Source organism: Lactuca virosa, chromosome 1 (genome assembly GCF_052849685.1).
Source record: "Lactuca virosa cultivar CGN04683 chromosome 1, Lactuca_virosa_CGN04683_v6, whole genome shotgun sequence".
NCBI classification, from domain to species: domain Eukaryota; kingdom Viridiplantae; phylum Streptophyta; class Magnoliopsida; order Asterales; family Asteraceae; genus Lactuca; species Lactuca virosa.
In genome coordinates, this window is record NC_136426.1 from 105,684,205 (window position 1) to 105,698,914 (window position 14,710).

A 14,710-nucleotide genomic window follows, 5' to 3' on the forward strand; every position below is an offset into this window, starting at 1 on the left:
TCAGCCGACAAAGTCTAAAAAAAAGTCGTAGAGTATGATTTTACCTACGCGTGCATATAAAGAACGTCAAAAACGGAGCTCGTATGCGAAAGTTATGATTTTCGCAAGTTTTTGGCACGAAAATCAAGAAAATCTTGAAAACCGGGAAATTTCGCATGCAAGGCTTCGGACACGTCATCATCACGTGCGAGACTCCACGTGTCCTCCTCTGGTTGGACCGCAGTACACGTGTAGCCTTCTGAGTGGACCGCAGCCGAGGTCCAATAATCTTCGGACACCCTCGCATCGGACACCCCGGAGACACCCCGGAGACACCCCCCTTCGCACGTGCCTTCTCCCTATTGGACCGAAGCCTGACCACTTAGAAGCCGCCAGCAGTCCGAAGCACGTGCCTCGCACCGGGTCCGATCCGCACCGCCTTCGCAGGAGCTGCCGCGTGTGCTGCTGACTCGCCCCTCGCCTCGCCACCTGTCCTCCTCGGCCGAACCCTCGCACCCCTATATAAAGGGTGCGAGCCTTCTCGGATGGAAGGGTTTTTCACCCCATTTTTGGCCCTTTTTCACTCCTCTCTCTTCCATAACTTCACAAACAACCCCCAAGCCCCGATATCGCGTCTAAAGCCCGAAGTAAGCCCCGGAGCCCCGGAATTCTCGAGAATTCATCCTCTCTCCTATCGAAACTCTGCCCGTTTTGAGCTGGTTTTTCGTCAAACAAACTCTTTTCCAGGAAACGAAACGCTGCCCGAATCACCTCTTATCAAAGTGAGTTCATACCCCTATAATTTACCTTTTCAATGGGTTTTAAATGCTTTTAGGGGGGAATACAAGTTTAACACAATATTAAATTGTGTTAATAACTGTGTGTGATAATAATCACACAGAAAGTTTCCGTATACTTTTAAGAATTACCAAATACTTCCAAAATAACGTAAAGCCATGTTAAATTCTTTGAAAAATGTTTTATAAACTATTTCAAAATATAAATGCCAAAGTCATGTTTATATATGTATAAATATATAAATAAGACTTGAAGGGCTTAGGACTAATGAATTATCCTATATCCTTTTCCTTATTTGGATGTGGAATTAGGGTTGTATTATTTGTCTGAAGGTCGTTTCCTTCTTAATTATATATATATTATACATATATGAGTCTAAAAGGTTACTCCTTTTAGTATCATTACCTTTGTATCAGACTGAGCAAAGGTGATATTCCATGAGAATTCATGCTAATCAGATAGAACATATAAATTATAATAGGTATAATTTATGATTCAAAACTAAATATACAAGTATGATTCATGACTGTATACTTTCCAAGGAAATTATCAAATACATGTTTGGAAAACTAAAAATATAATGTCAATCATTATTTCAGAATGATTGAGTTTTAATTCAAGAATATACTGTCAATCATTATTTCAGAATGATTAGGTTTTAATTCAAGAATATAGTGTCAATCATTATTTCCGAATGATTGGGTTTTCAAAACTAATATACATGAACGTTTAATATGCTTTTTATGAGACTCTGTATTCAGGTTGTTTAATTCATTTTAGACAACATAGGAAGTCCTGACATTATAACCAGAATCTCCAGCCGGGGATCGAAACAAGTGTGTGTAGATCTATATCGGGAATTGACAACCCCGCACTCAGGCTGCTAGCTACAGTTTGATGAGTGACAATTGTTATCACCAGTTTAAACGCCCACAAAGCGTTTGTTTCAGGCCATCCTTCATAGTATGGTTATAATAAAAACTACTCATTAAAAAGGTATTAACAATACGTTAGTGTATAAACAAATAAACGAAAGTACACCTTCAAAGTACCAGTTTATAGAATACAAAATACAATGGTTTAATACAGTTTCCATTAACACCTGGTGGAGCCAGGCACACTCTCAGTTTCAAGTTTTCATAAAGGAATACAAATACAAAACAGTAATACAAAGAGAACGGTTTATGGGATTAAACCACTTATCCAATGGAACTTAGTCACTCAATCTCGGTAAACTAGTATAACATAAAAGACCTTTAGTGGTTAATTCTATAATTCCTTAGTTGCTACATCAGAGTTGTACATAAGTAAGGTTCGATTGACAGTGAAATGTGTGACTTCCGCCTTACTTCCTGTTCCTTGTTTGGCTGTGGGCTTAGGGCAGATACACCCATTTAACTGTCAATTCGATATTATGTTATGTATAATCAGTATAAACTAGGTAATTACAGAGGGAAACTATTGAGGTTATCAGCTAATCACCTCAGGAGATATAGGATTTCCTGGAGAAACCAGTGAACTTATTCAAAGAACTTAGGGTATACTTAACAGAACAAAAATACTTATGAACTCACCAACTTAAATGCTGATCTACTCTTTTCAAATAACTTGTATTCTCAGGAATCCAGTAGGCAGGTACACTCCCGAACCTTTTGAGAAGACTACCTAGTACCGTACCGCGACTCTTGTCTTATGCTGTACCTACTTTAGTGTTTGAATATGTAATGTTTAAACACTTATGTAAAGCTTATACTTATTAATACAGTGGTTGTTTGTACTTTGATTACTATATTGCATGTGTTGTGATACTTACCTAAAGTCCTCCGCCCCCGAATGTTTCCGCCATTCTGGTTTGGGGGTGCGACAGATTGGTATCAGAGCAGTGTTTATAGTGAACTCAGTATATCTGTCATAAAAGATATACAACTATAAACCCATTGGGATAAAAACACTCTGACCAAGAGTTATACTTTAAAAATATATCAATATTTTATAAAAGTATAAGTAAATGCAGAGTATATATACCAGAATGAGTATCACGAGAAGAACAAAACTAAAGTATTTAGATGTTGGACATTACAGCTAAACCTAGACAGTGATGTAATCATATCTGGGATCAATATAGCCAGATCAACTATATTCATCCGAGATATGACCACCATGTGTTTAGGGGAGTGATTGTAATGTTGCGACTGGTCTAAAACTTACCTAAACACCAAAAGAATTCTAGAACCAAAGACTAAAATACTAAGGGAGTATTTTAGGATGCTATAACAAGAAAACTGAAAACCTGTTAAATTCTTGAATCTAGAAGTCCAAGAATCAAACTCATAACTAAAATAACATGGAGGTATGTTACATACCTCTGGGGAAATGTTAAAAAGATCTTTTCTGATAAGTCTATAATTACTAAGTGGATACGTTAAGATCATATATAACCAAGATCTTATAGACTTAGAATATGTGATTTTCACTCTACTTCCTTTTCCTTGTTTGGATATGGTTTTAGAGTAGGATTACTTATTCAAAGGTCTATTTGATCTGGATTATATATAATCGGTACACACCATGTGATTATAGAAGGACCAGAAAGAATCACCTTCGTAAAAATTTTCTCATAGATTCTTTAGACATTCCCATTCTCGTATAAACCCGTTAGTTAAACATAGTTACTCCAGCAATCAATAGAAGAGTCAAGGAGGATCCAACAGAATTTCATTAGGAGAATTCCAAGGAAAGAAACAGATAAGCTATAGAAATCATTTAGTGCCTTTACCCTATTAAGGACATCCTATAGATACCAGGGGAGAACAAATCATTACCATCCAGAATAGAACAAATAACAAAGGAAAACCACGCATGATTCATATGAAGTGTTCGAGCACCTTTTCATCTAAGTAATAACTAGTAAATCCGTTCAACCTAGTGAGTTAGTGATTTCATTACTCACATTAGGTTTAGAGCTTATCCTCTTTTCCTGTCACAGCTAATAACAATAAATCAGATCACGGAATCTTAATTGATAGTGATTACTTCTCAAATTCATAAGTCTATTCTATGTAGACACTGTTATGAATTGTTTTCGAATATTTTCGAAAATTGGGAAACGATATCCACCAAACGAAGGTAACTTAGTTCGGATGATACTCGGTTCCTAACCATTCTAGAAACTTATTCTTGTTCCTTACCATGACTGCATCATAGGGATGCAGGTCGAATCATTGAGAACAATATAGCAAAACAAAAGATTAATACATAAATACAAATGGTTAGAATACATATAAAGACACGATAGTCCCTCACGAACTCATTTTCTTATCATATAACAGAATCATGCCTCCAAAGAAGTGTAACCAACCCACCAGTGAAATACCAATCCTTCATATAGATGCGGCTACGTTTCAAGCTGCGGTCACAGTAGCTGTCATGGCACACCTTAATGCTAACAAAGCAAATGTTAGTAGTAATGCTATCGGTAACCCCGATCGTGGTGATGGCCAAGTACAGCCACAGGCACCTACCTGTAAGAACACCTCGAACCTTAAGCCTAATATCCTTAAACGAAAGTTCGAGAACAAGGAAGGGAATTGTTCAACTCAAGAACCTAACAGAGGGCAACGAACTGGGGCAGTCAATACCCCCATCAGCCCTGTTATTCTAGCACCAACTAAGCCGTAACTAGGAAACCTCCCACACTGCAACAAGTGCAACTACCATCATCATGGAGTTTGCCGAGAGCTGCATTGCAATAGATGCAACATGAAGGGGCATACTGCCCGCATCTGTAGAACTCCGGTTGAGTTCATCACTTCAACTACCGATGTTGGAACCATTCCCATATGTCACCTTTGTGGTGAAATAGGACATTATAAGAGGGACTGTCCAACAGAGAAGAACGACGGGGGAGCAGGAGGATTTTAATCCCAATACATGGGAAAGCATCAAAGAACCCTGCTATAATTTGGTACGTTTCCAAACCCTGATAATTATCTATAATTATGATTACTCTTCCGTTCAAATTAAATCATAACACTTATATAAAAATTTGAAACCCTAACAGGTAAGCTATGATGACTTAGTGTACACTTAAGGGTCATTTATAATTAAGATTTGTAGACTTAGAGTGAGTAATCCTGCCTCATTTCCTGTTCCTTGTTTGGTTGTGGATTTAGGGCAGGGTTGCTCAGTCAAAGGTCTTACCAATCTTAATTATACATGACTTGTATACACCAAGCGATTATAGAGAGACCTAGTAAGGATCGTTTCATGAAAGTTCATAATTTCAAATTATTAGAACCATCGTATTGGTAGTACCCGCCAAGTTCGAATCAAAAGGGGTTCGTAGTGATAATAACAGAATAAAACCAGAAGCACAGAAAACTTAGGTACATAGGATATCGCCCTAGTAATCATTCATCCCAGAACGACTTAATATCTATTTCGTCGAGAAAATTCTGACATCCTCATTCGACATGGTTTGGCCTGGTCCTTACCATGTGAAAATTCTTATGATGTATAAGAGAACTTTTTCCTTAATCAGCCCTAAGATGAAATTCCTCCAATCATTAACGTAAAACCCTTAGGTTGTCTCACATTTCAAAACTTTATAAGTACCCATGCGAAGAGTACCACGCCATTCTAGCCTACTCAGTAGACAGGAAACTTCAAACGAAAAGCACCGAAGTAGTCTTGGAAGTCAGTAACTACCGAAGTACCTCAATAGATCTCATAGGAAAATCATTGAACCATAGGTCAAGTTCAAGAATAGAGACTAAGAACTCATTGAGTTAATCTATCGCTGCTAAGTGTATACACGAGAGTGGTATATAAGTTAGACTTAACAAGATTAAGGATGTGTGATTCCACCCTATCTCATGTTCCTTGTTTGGTTGTTGACCTGGGGCAGAGTAACCCATCCGAACGTTTTGTGAAATCTAAATTATATACGACTTGTATACACGAGGTGATGATGGATGAGCCAAGTATGAGTCTGATCGTGAACTTCGGAGCAAAAGCCAGCATCATGTATTCTACCAGGTAGAATTGAACATGAGACCACGACAGTGGGTTGACTTACTAAATGACTACGAATTTAAAATTCGTTATCATCTCGACAAAGCCAATATAGTAGCTAACACCCTAAGTCAGAAAGAGTACCCAGGTCATAGTGCCACTCATGGACTATGATAACCCTTTCAAATCTCTCCACACAAAGTAATGAGGCTCAATAGGAAGCCTTGAAACCTGAAAATGTGGCAAGTAGAGAAGATAACTAGAACGTGTGAGTGCACGGTGTGCCAATATCTGTTATCTCCACTGAGATAATAGAATAATCTCCCAGTTCAGGCCGTCACTCAAAAACCTCTAGGAACCAGAGTAGTCATGATTCTATGGGATCGACTATGGTAAAGAATGGGATATCCATTTACCAATTAGTCGAGTCCTTTAACACGCTAGCATTTAAGATGCTCCATTCGAAACCTTCTGTGGTCACAAGTGCATATTCTATCTGCACTGGACTAAAGTAGGTAATACGCAACTAGCTATAGATCCAATTTCCACACAGCACCCTCGTTGATCTGGAAATTATCCGAGAAACTACCAAAAACAAAATACGAATCAGGAAATGCCATAAAGCTTCCAGAGTTAACCAGAGAAGCTACGACTTCGATAAAAGAAAACCCTTGGAATTCCAGGATTGATGACCTTGTCATATGAAGGTCTCACTCAGGAAGGACAAGATGCGCTTGAGAAAGTGTGAAATACAAAACTCAAAGTACATAGGACCATTTGAGGTTCTTACCAGAATCGGTCTTGTACTTTTAAACTAAAAGTACCACCAAAAACTTAATAGCATTCATCCCATCTTTCACATATCGAATCTAAAGAGGTGTGTATCCGATAAAACACTTGTTATTTCACTTAATGAAATCAAGTTAAATAAAAGTCTACACTCTGTAGAAGAAACAATAAAAACCATGGATAGGGAAATCTGAAGAACCACGCTAAGTCTTATCCCGTTAGTGAAGGTTCACTGGAGTACAAACCAGGGACCTGAATTCACTTGGGAAGGAAAGATTAGACCTAGTCCATGAGTATCACTTTAGACTTAATTTCGGGACGAAATTCCCTCTAACGGGGGGATAATGTGACACCAGTCAAATTTTGGTCAAAAATAAATTGATCAATAATCGTAATTGGGATGAACCAAGTGGTAGAGTTTGTAACAAGGTTTCCAAAAACATAAAGAACACTGAAATCCGAGTTATAACGAAGAAGTTATGACCAATCGAAAATCCGCGGTAAAACCGGCAAAACACTGTTAAGTGTAAAAAGCGAATTTTCGATAAAAGATTTTTAGCCTTAAAAATCTAAATGAAAGTTGTAGAATATGTTAAACCGAGAACATTCATAAAAAGAACGAAAAAATCCGACTTCGTATGAGGAAGTTATGATTTTTCGAAGTTTCGGTTTAGCAGTAGACAACTAAAAATTCGAAATATAAATCGATCGATATTTAGCCGATGCAACTTAAACGAGAATCGAAGGTCTCGTCAAAAGTAGCACAACGGTAAAAAGACAGAGAAAAACGGACGTCGGATGAAGAAGTTATGAATTATTAACGGATTCCCGTCCCGGTCTGTTTAAAATAATAATATTAAAAATAAAGTCAAAATCAGCCGACAAAGTCTAAACGAAAGTCGTAGAGTATGTTTTTACCTACGCGTACATATAAAGAACGTCAAAAACGGAGCTCGTATGCGAAAGTTATGATTTTTGCAAGTTTTTGGCACGAAAATCAAGAAAATCTTGAAAACCGGGAAATTTTGCATGCAAGGCTTCGGACACGTCATCATCACGTGCGAGACTCCACGTGTCCTCCTCTGGTTGGACCGCAGTACACGTGTAGACTTCTGAGTGGACCGCAGCCGAGGTCCAATAATCTTCGGACACCCTCGCATCGGACACCCCGGAGACACCCCGGAGACACCCCCCTTCGCACGTGCCTTCTCCCTAATGGACCGAAGCCTGACCACTTAGAAGCCGCCAGCAGTCCGAAGCACATGCCTCGCACCGGGTCCGATCCGCACCGCCTTCGCAGGAGCTGCCGCGTGTGCTGCTGACTCGCCCCTCGCCTCGCCACCCGTCCTCCTCGGCCGAACCCTCGCACCCCTATATAAAGGGTGCGAGCCTTCTCGGATGGAAGGGTTTTTCACCCCATTTTTGGCCCTTTTTCACTCCTCTCTCTTCCATAACTTCACAAACAACCCCAAGCCCCGATATCGCGTCTAAAGCCCGAAGTAAGCCCCGGAGCCCCAGAATTCTCGAGAATTCATCCTCTCTCCTATCGAAACTCTGCCCGTTTTGAGCTGGTTTTTCGTCAAACAAACTCTTTTCCAGGAAACGAAACGCTGCCCGAATCACCGCTTATCAAAGTGAGTTCATACCCCTATAATTTACCTTTTCAATGGTTTTTAAATGCTTTTAGGGGGGAATACAAGTTTAACACAATATTAAATTGTGTTAATAACTGTGTGTGATAATAATCACACAGAAAGTTTCCGTATACTTTTAAGAATTACCAAATACTTCCAAAATAACGTAAAGCCATGTTAAATTCTTTGAAAAATGTTTTATAAACTATTTCAAAATATAAATGCCAAAGTCATGTTTATATATGTATAAATATATAAATAAGACTTGAAGGGCTTAGGACTAATGAATTATCCTATATCCTTTTCCTTATTTGGATGTGGAATTAGGGTTGTATTATTTGTCCGAAGGTCGTTTCCTTCTTAATTATATATATATTATACATATATGAGTCTAAAAGGTTACTCCTTTTAGTATCATTACCTTTGTATCAGGCTGAGCAAAGGTGATATTCCATGAGAATTCATGCTAATCAGATAGAACATATAAATTATAATAGGTATAATTTATGATTCAAAACTAAATATACAAGTATGATTCATGACTGTATACTTTCCAAGGAAATTATCAAATACATGTTTGGAAAACTAAAAATATACTGTCAATCATTATTTCAGAATGATTGAGTTTTAATTCAAGAATATACTGTCAATCATTATTTCAGAATGATTAGGTTTTAATTCAAGAATATAGTGTCAATCATTATTTCCGAATGATTGGGTTTTCAAAACTAATATACATGAACGTTTAATATGCTTTTTATGAGACTCTGTATTCAGGTTGTTTAATTCATTTTAGACAACATAGGAAGTCCTGACATTATAACCAGAATCTCCAGCCGGGGATCGAAACAAGTGTGTGTAGATCTATATCGGGAATTGACAACCCCGCACTCAGGCTGCTAGCTACAGTTTGATGAGTGACAATTGTTATCACCAGTTTAAACGCCCACAAAGCGTTTGTTTCAGGCCATCCTTCATAGTATGGTTATAATAAAAACTACTCATTAAAAAGGTATTAACAATACGTTAGTGTATAAACAAATAAACGAAAGTACACCTTCAAAGTACCAGTTTATAGAATACAAAATACAATGGTTTAATACAGTTTCCATTAACACCTGGTGGAGCCAGGCACACTCTCAGTTTCAAGTTTTCATAAAGGAATACAAATACAAAACAGTAATACAAAGAGAACGGTTTATGGGATTAAACCACTTATCCAATGGAACTTAGTCACTCAATCTCGGTAAACTAGTATAACATAAAAGACCTTTAGTGGTTAATTCTATAATTCCTTAGTTGCTACATCAGAGTTGTACATAAGTAAGGTTCGATTGACAGTGAAATGTGTGACTTCCGCCTTACTTCCTGTTCCTTGTTTGGCTGTGGGCTTAGGGCAGATACACCCATTTAACTGTCAATTCGATATTATGTTATGTATAATCAGTATAAACTAGGTAATTACAGAGGGAAACTATTGAGGTTATCAGCTAATCACCTCAGGAGATATAGGATTTCCTGGAGAAACCAGTGAACTTATTCAAAGAACTTAGGGTATACTTAACAGAACAAAAATACTTATGAACTCACCAACTTAAATGCTGATCTACTCTTTTCAAATAACTTGTATTCTCAGGAATCCAGTAGGCAGGTACACTCCCGAAGCTTTTGAGAAGACTACCTAGTACCGTACCGCGACTCTTGTCTTATGCTGTACCTACTTTAGTGTTTGAATATGTAATGTTTAAACACTTATGTAAAGCTTATACTTATTAATACAGTGGTTGTTTGTACTTTGATTACTATATTGCATGTGTTGTGATACTTACCTAAAGTCCTCCGCCCCCGAATGTTTCCGCCATTCTGGTTTGGGGGTGCGACAGATTGGTATCAGAGCAGTGTTTATAGTGAACTCAGTATATCTGTCATAAAAGATATACAACTATAAACCCATTGGGATAAAAACACTCTGACCAAGAGTTATACTTTAAAAATATATCAATATTTTATAAAAGTATAAGTAAATGCAGAGTATATATACCAGAATGAGTATCACAAGAAGAACAAAACTAAAGTATTTAGATGTTGGACATTACAGCTAAACCTAGACAGTGATGTAATCATATCTGGGATCAATATAGCCAGATCAACTATATTCATCCGAGATATGACCACCATGTGTTTAGGGGAGTGATTGTAATGTTGCGACTGGTCTAAAACTTACCTAAACACCAAAAGAATTCTAGAACCAAAGACTAAAATACTAAGGGAGTATTTTAGGATGCTATAACAAGAAAACTGAAAACCTGTTAAATTCTTGAATCTAGAAGTCCAAGAATCAAACTCATAACTAAAATAACATGGAGGTATGTTACATACCTCTGGGGAAATGTTAAAAAGATCTTTTCTGATAAGTCTATAATTACTAAGTGGATACGTTAAGATCATATATAACCAAGATCTTATAGACTTAGAATATGTGATTTTCACTCTACTTCCTTTTCCTTGTTTGGATATGGTTTTAGAGTAGGATTACTTATTCAAAGGTCTATTTGATCTGGATTATATATAATCGGTACACACCATGTGATTATAGAAGGACCAGAAAGAATCACCTTCGTAAAAATTTTCTCATAGATTCTTTAGACATTCCCATTCTCGTATAAACCCGTTAGTTAAACATAGTTACTCCAGCAATCAATAGAAGAGTCAAGGAGGATCCAACAGAATTTCATTAGGAGAATTCCAAGGAAAGAAACAGATAAGCTATAGAAATCATTTAGTGCCTTTACCCTATTAAGGACATCCTATAGATACCAGGGGAGAACAAATCATTACCATCCAGAATAGAACAAAGAACAAAGGAAAACCACGCATGATTCATATGAAGTGTTCGAGCACCTTTTCATCTAAGTAATAACTAGTAAATCCGTTCAACCTAGTGAGTTAGTGATTTCATTACTCACATTAGGTTTAGAGCTTATCCTCTTTTCCTGTCACAGCTAATAACAATAAATCAGATCACGGAATCTTAATTGATAGTGATTACTTCTCAAATTCATAAGTCTATTCTATGTAGACACTGTTATGAATTGTTTTCGAATATTTTCGAAAATTGGGAAACGATATCCACCAAACGAAGGTAACTTAGTTCGGATGATACTCGGTTCCTAACCATTCTAGAAACTTATTCTTGTTCCTTACCATGACTGCATCATAGGGATGCAGGTCGAATCATTGAGAACAATATAGCAAAACAAAAGATTAATACATAAATACAAATGGTTAGAATACATATAAAGACACGATAGTCCCTCACGAACTCATTTTCTTATCATATAACAGAATCATGCCTCCAAAGAAGTGTAACCAACCCACCAGCGAAATACCAATCCTTCATATAGATGCGGCTACGTTTCAAGCTGCGGTCACAGTAGCTGTCATGGCACACCTTAATGCTAACAAAGCAAATGTTAGTAGTAATGCTATCGGTAACCCCGATCGTGGTGATGGCCAAGTACAGCCACAGGCACCTACCTGTAAGAACACCTCGAACCTTAAGCCTAATATCCTTAAACGAAAGTTCGAGAACAAGGAAGGGAATTGTTCAACTCAAGAACCTAACAGAGGGCAACGAACTGGGGCAGTCAATACCCCCATCAGCCCTGTTATTCTAGCACCAACTAAGCCGTAACTAGGAAACCTCCCACACTACAGCAAGTGCAACTACCATCATCATGGAGTTTGCCGAGAGCTGCATTGCAATAGATGCAACATGAAGGGGCATACTGCCCGCATCTGTAGAACTCCGGTTGAGTTCATCACTTCAACTACCGATGTTGGAACCATTCCCATATGTCACCTTTGTGGTGAAATAGGACATTATAAGAGGGACTGTCCAACAGAGAAGAACGACGGGGGAGCAGGAGGATTTTAATCCCAATACATGGGAAAGCATCAAAGAACCCTGCTATAATTTGGTACGTTTCCAAACCCTGATAATTATCTATAATTATGATTACTCTTCCGTTCAAATTAAATCATAACACTTATATAAAAATTTGAAACCCTAACAGGTAAGCTATGATGACTTAGTGTACACTTAAGGGTCATTTATAATTAAGATTTGTAGACTTAGAGTGGCCCACTTCGCCACAGCCATAGCAAGCTTGGCCCACTCCTGTGCCGGGGACTTGGTTGATTGGCCTCGCCGGAGCTTTACAGAAACGGGCTGTGTGCCCCTTCCTGTTGCAGTTCATACACTGTATTTCCCGGCAGGCACCGACGTGGTGGAAGTTGCATTTGTTGCACTTAGGCAAACTTCCAGCGTACTGCTTTACCGGAGCAGCAGCGGCAGGTGCTATCGCAGCATGAACTGCCACGACCTGCTGCTTTTTGGCAGTCTTCTTCTTCTTTTTGTCATCCCAGAACTTCCGCTTGGAATCAGCGGTTTTGGCGGGTTCTGAGATGACCAGGGTCGTTGTTGCGGCCGGGGTACGAACCCCATGGTCTATGAGCCGCTGTGCCAATCGCTTGGCACTATCAAATGTAGTGGGGTTTGAAGCCAAAACATTGCCCTGGAATGGAGGCACTAGCCCCCATATGTACCTTTCGATCTTCTTTCTCTCTGTGTGAACCATGTTGGGAAAGAGGGCCACCAGTTCGCAGAACCTGGCGGTGTATGTGACACCAGTCAAATTTTGGTCAAAAATAAATTGATCAATAATCGTAATTGGGATGAACCAAGTGGTAGAGTTTGTAACAAGGTTTCCAAAAACATAAAGAACACTGAAATCCGAGTTATAACGAAGAAGTTATGACCAATCGAAAATCCGCGGTAAAACCGGCAAAACACTGTTCAGTGTAAAAAGCGAATTTTCGATAAAAGGATTTTTAGCCTTAACAATCTAAATGAAAGTTGTAGAATATGTTAAACCGAGAACGTTCATAAAAAGAACGTAAAAATCCGACTTTGTATGAGGAAGTTATGATTTTTCGAAGTTTCGGTTTAGCAGTAGACAGCTAAAAATTCGAAATATAAATCGATCGATATTTAGCCGATGCAACTTAAACGAGAATCGAAGGTCTCGTCAAAAGTAGCACAACGGTAAAAAGACAGAGAAAAACGGACGTCAGATGAAGAAGTTATGAATTATTAACGGATTCCCGTCCCGGTCTGTTTAAAATAATAATATTAAAAATAAAGTCAAAATCAGCCGACAAAGTCTAAAAAAAAGTCGTAGAGTATGATTTTACCTACGCGTGCATATAAAGAACGTCAAAAACGGAGCTCGTATGCGAAAGTTATGATTTTCGCAAGTTTTTGGCACGAAAATCAAGAAAATCTTGAAAACCGGGAAATTTCGCATGCAAGGCTTCGGACACGTCATCATCACGTGCGAGACTCCACGTGTCCTCCTCTGGTTGGACCGCAGTACACGTGTAGCCTTCTGAGTGGACCGCAGCCGAGGTCCAATAATCTTCGGACACCCTCGCATCGGACACCCCGGAGACACCCCGGAGACACCCCCCTTCGCACGTGCCTTCTCCCTATTGGACCGAAGCCTGACCACTTAGAAGCCGCCAGCAGTCCGAAGCACGTGCCTCGCACCGGGTCCGATCCGCACCGCCTTCGCAGGAGCTGCCGCGTGTGCTGCTGACTCGCCCCTCGCCTCGCCACCTGTCCTCCTCGGCCGAACCCTCGCACCCCTATATAAAGGGTGCGAGCCTTCTCGGATGGAAGGGTTTTTCACCCCATTTTTGGCCCTTTTTCACTCCTCTCTCTTCCATAACTTCACAAACAACCCCCAAGCCCCGATATCGCGTCTAAAGCCCGAAGTAAGCCCCGGAGCCCCGGAATTCTCGAGAATTCATCCTCTCTCCTATCGAAACTCTGCCCGTTTTGAGCTGGTTTTTCGTCAAACAAACTCTTTTCCAGGAAACGAAACGCTGCCCGAATCACCTCTTATCAAAGTGAGTTCATACCCCTATAATTTACCTTTTCAATGGGTTTTAAATGCTTTTAGGGGGGAATACAAGTTTAACACAATATTAAATTGTGTTAATAACTGTGTGTGATAATAATCACACAGAAAGTTTCCGTATACTTTTAAGAATTACCAAATACTTCCAAAATAACGTAAAGCCATGTTAAATTCTTTGAAAAATGTTTTATAAACTATTTCAAAATATAAATGCCAAAGTCATGTTTATATATGTATAAATATATAAATAAGACTTGAAGGGCTTAGGACTAATGAATTATCCTATATCCTTTTCCTTATTTGGATGTGGAATTAGGGTTGTATTATTTGTCTGAAGGTCGTTTCCTTCTTAATTATATATATATATTATACATATATGAGTCTAAAAGGTTACTCCTTTTAGTATCATTACCTTTGTATCAGACTGAGCAAAGGTGATATTCCATGAGAATTCATGCTAATCAGATAGAACATATAAATTATAATAGGTATAATTTATGATTCAAAACTAAA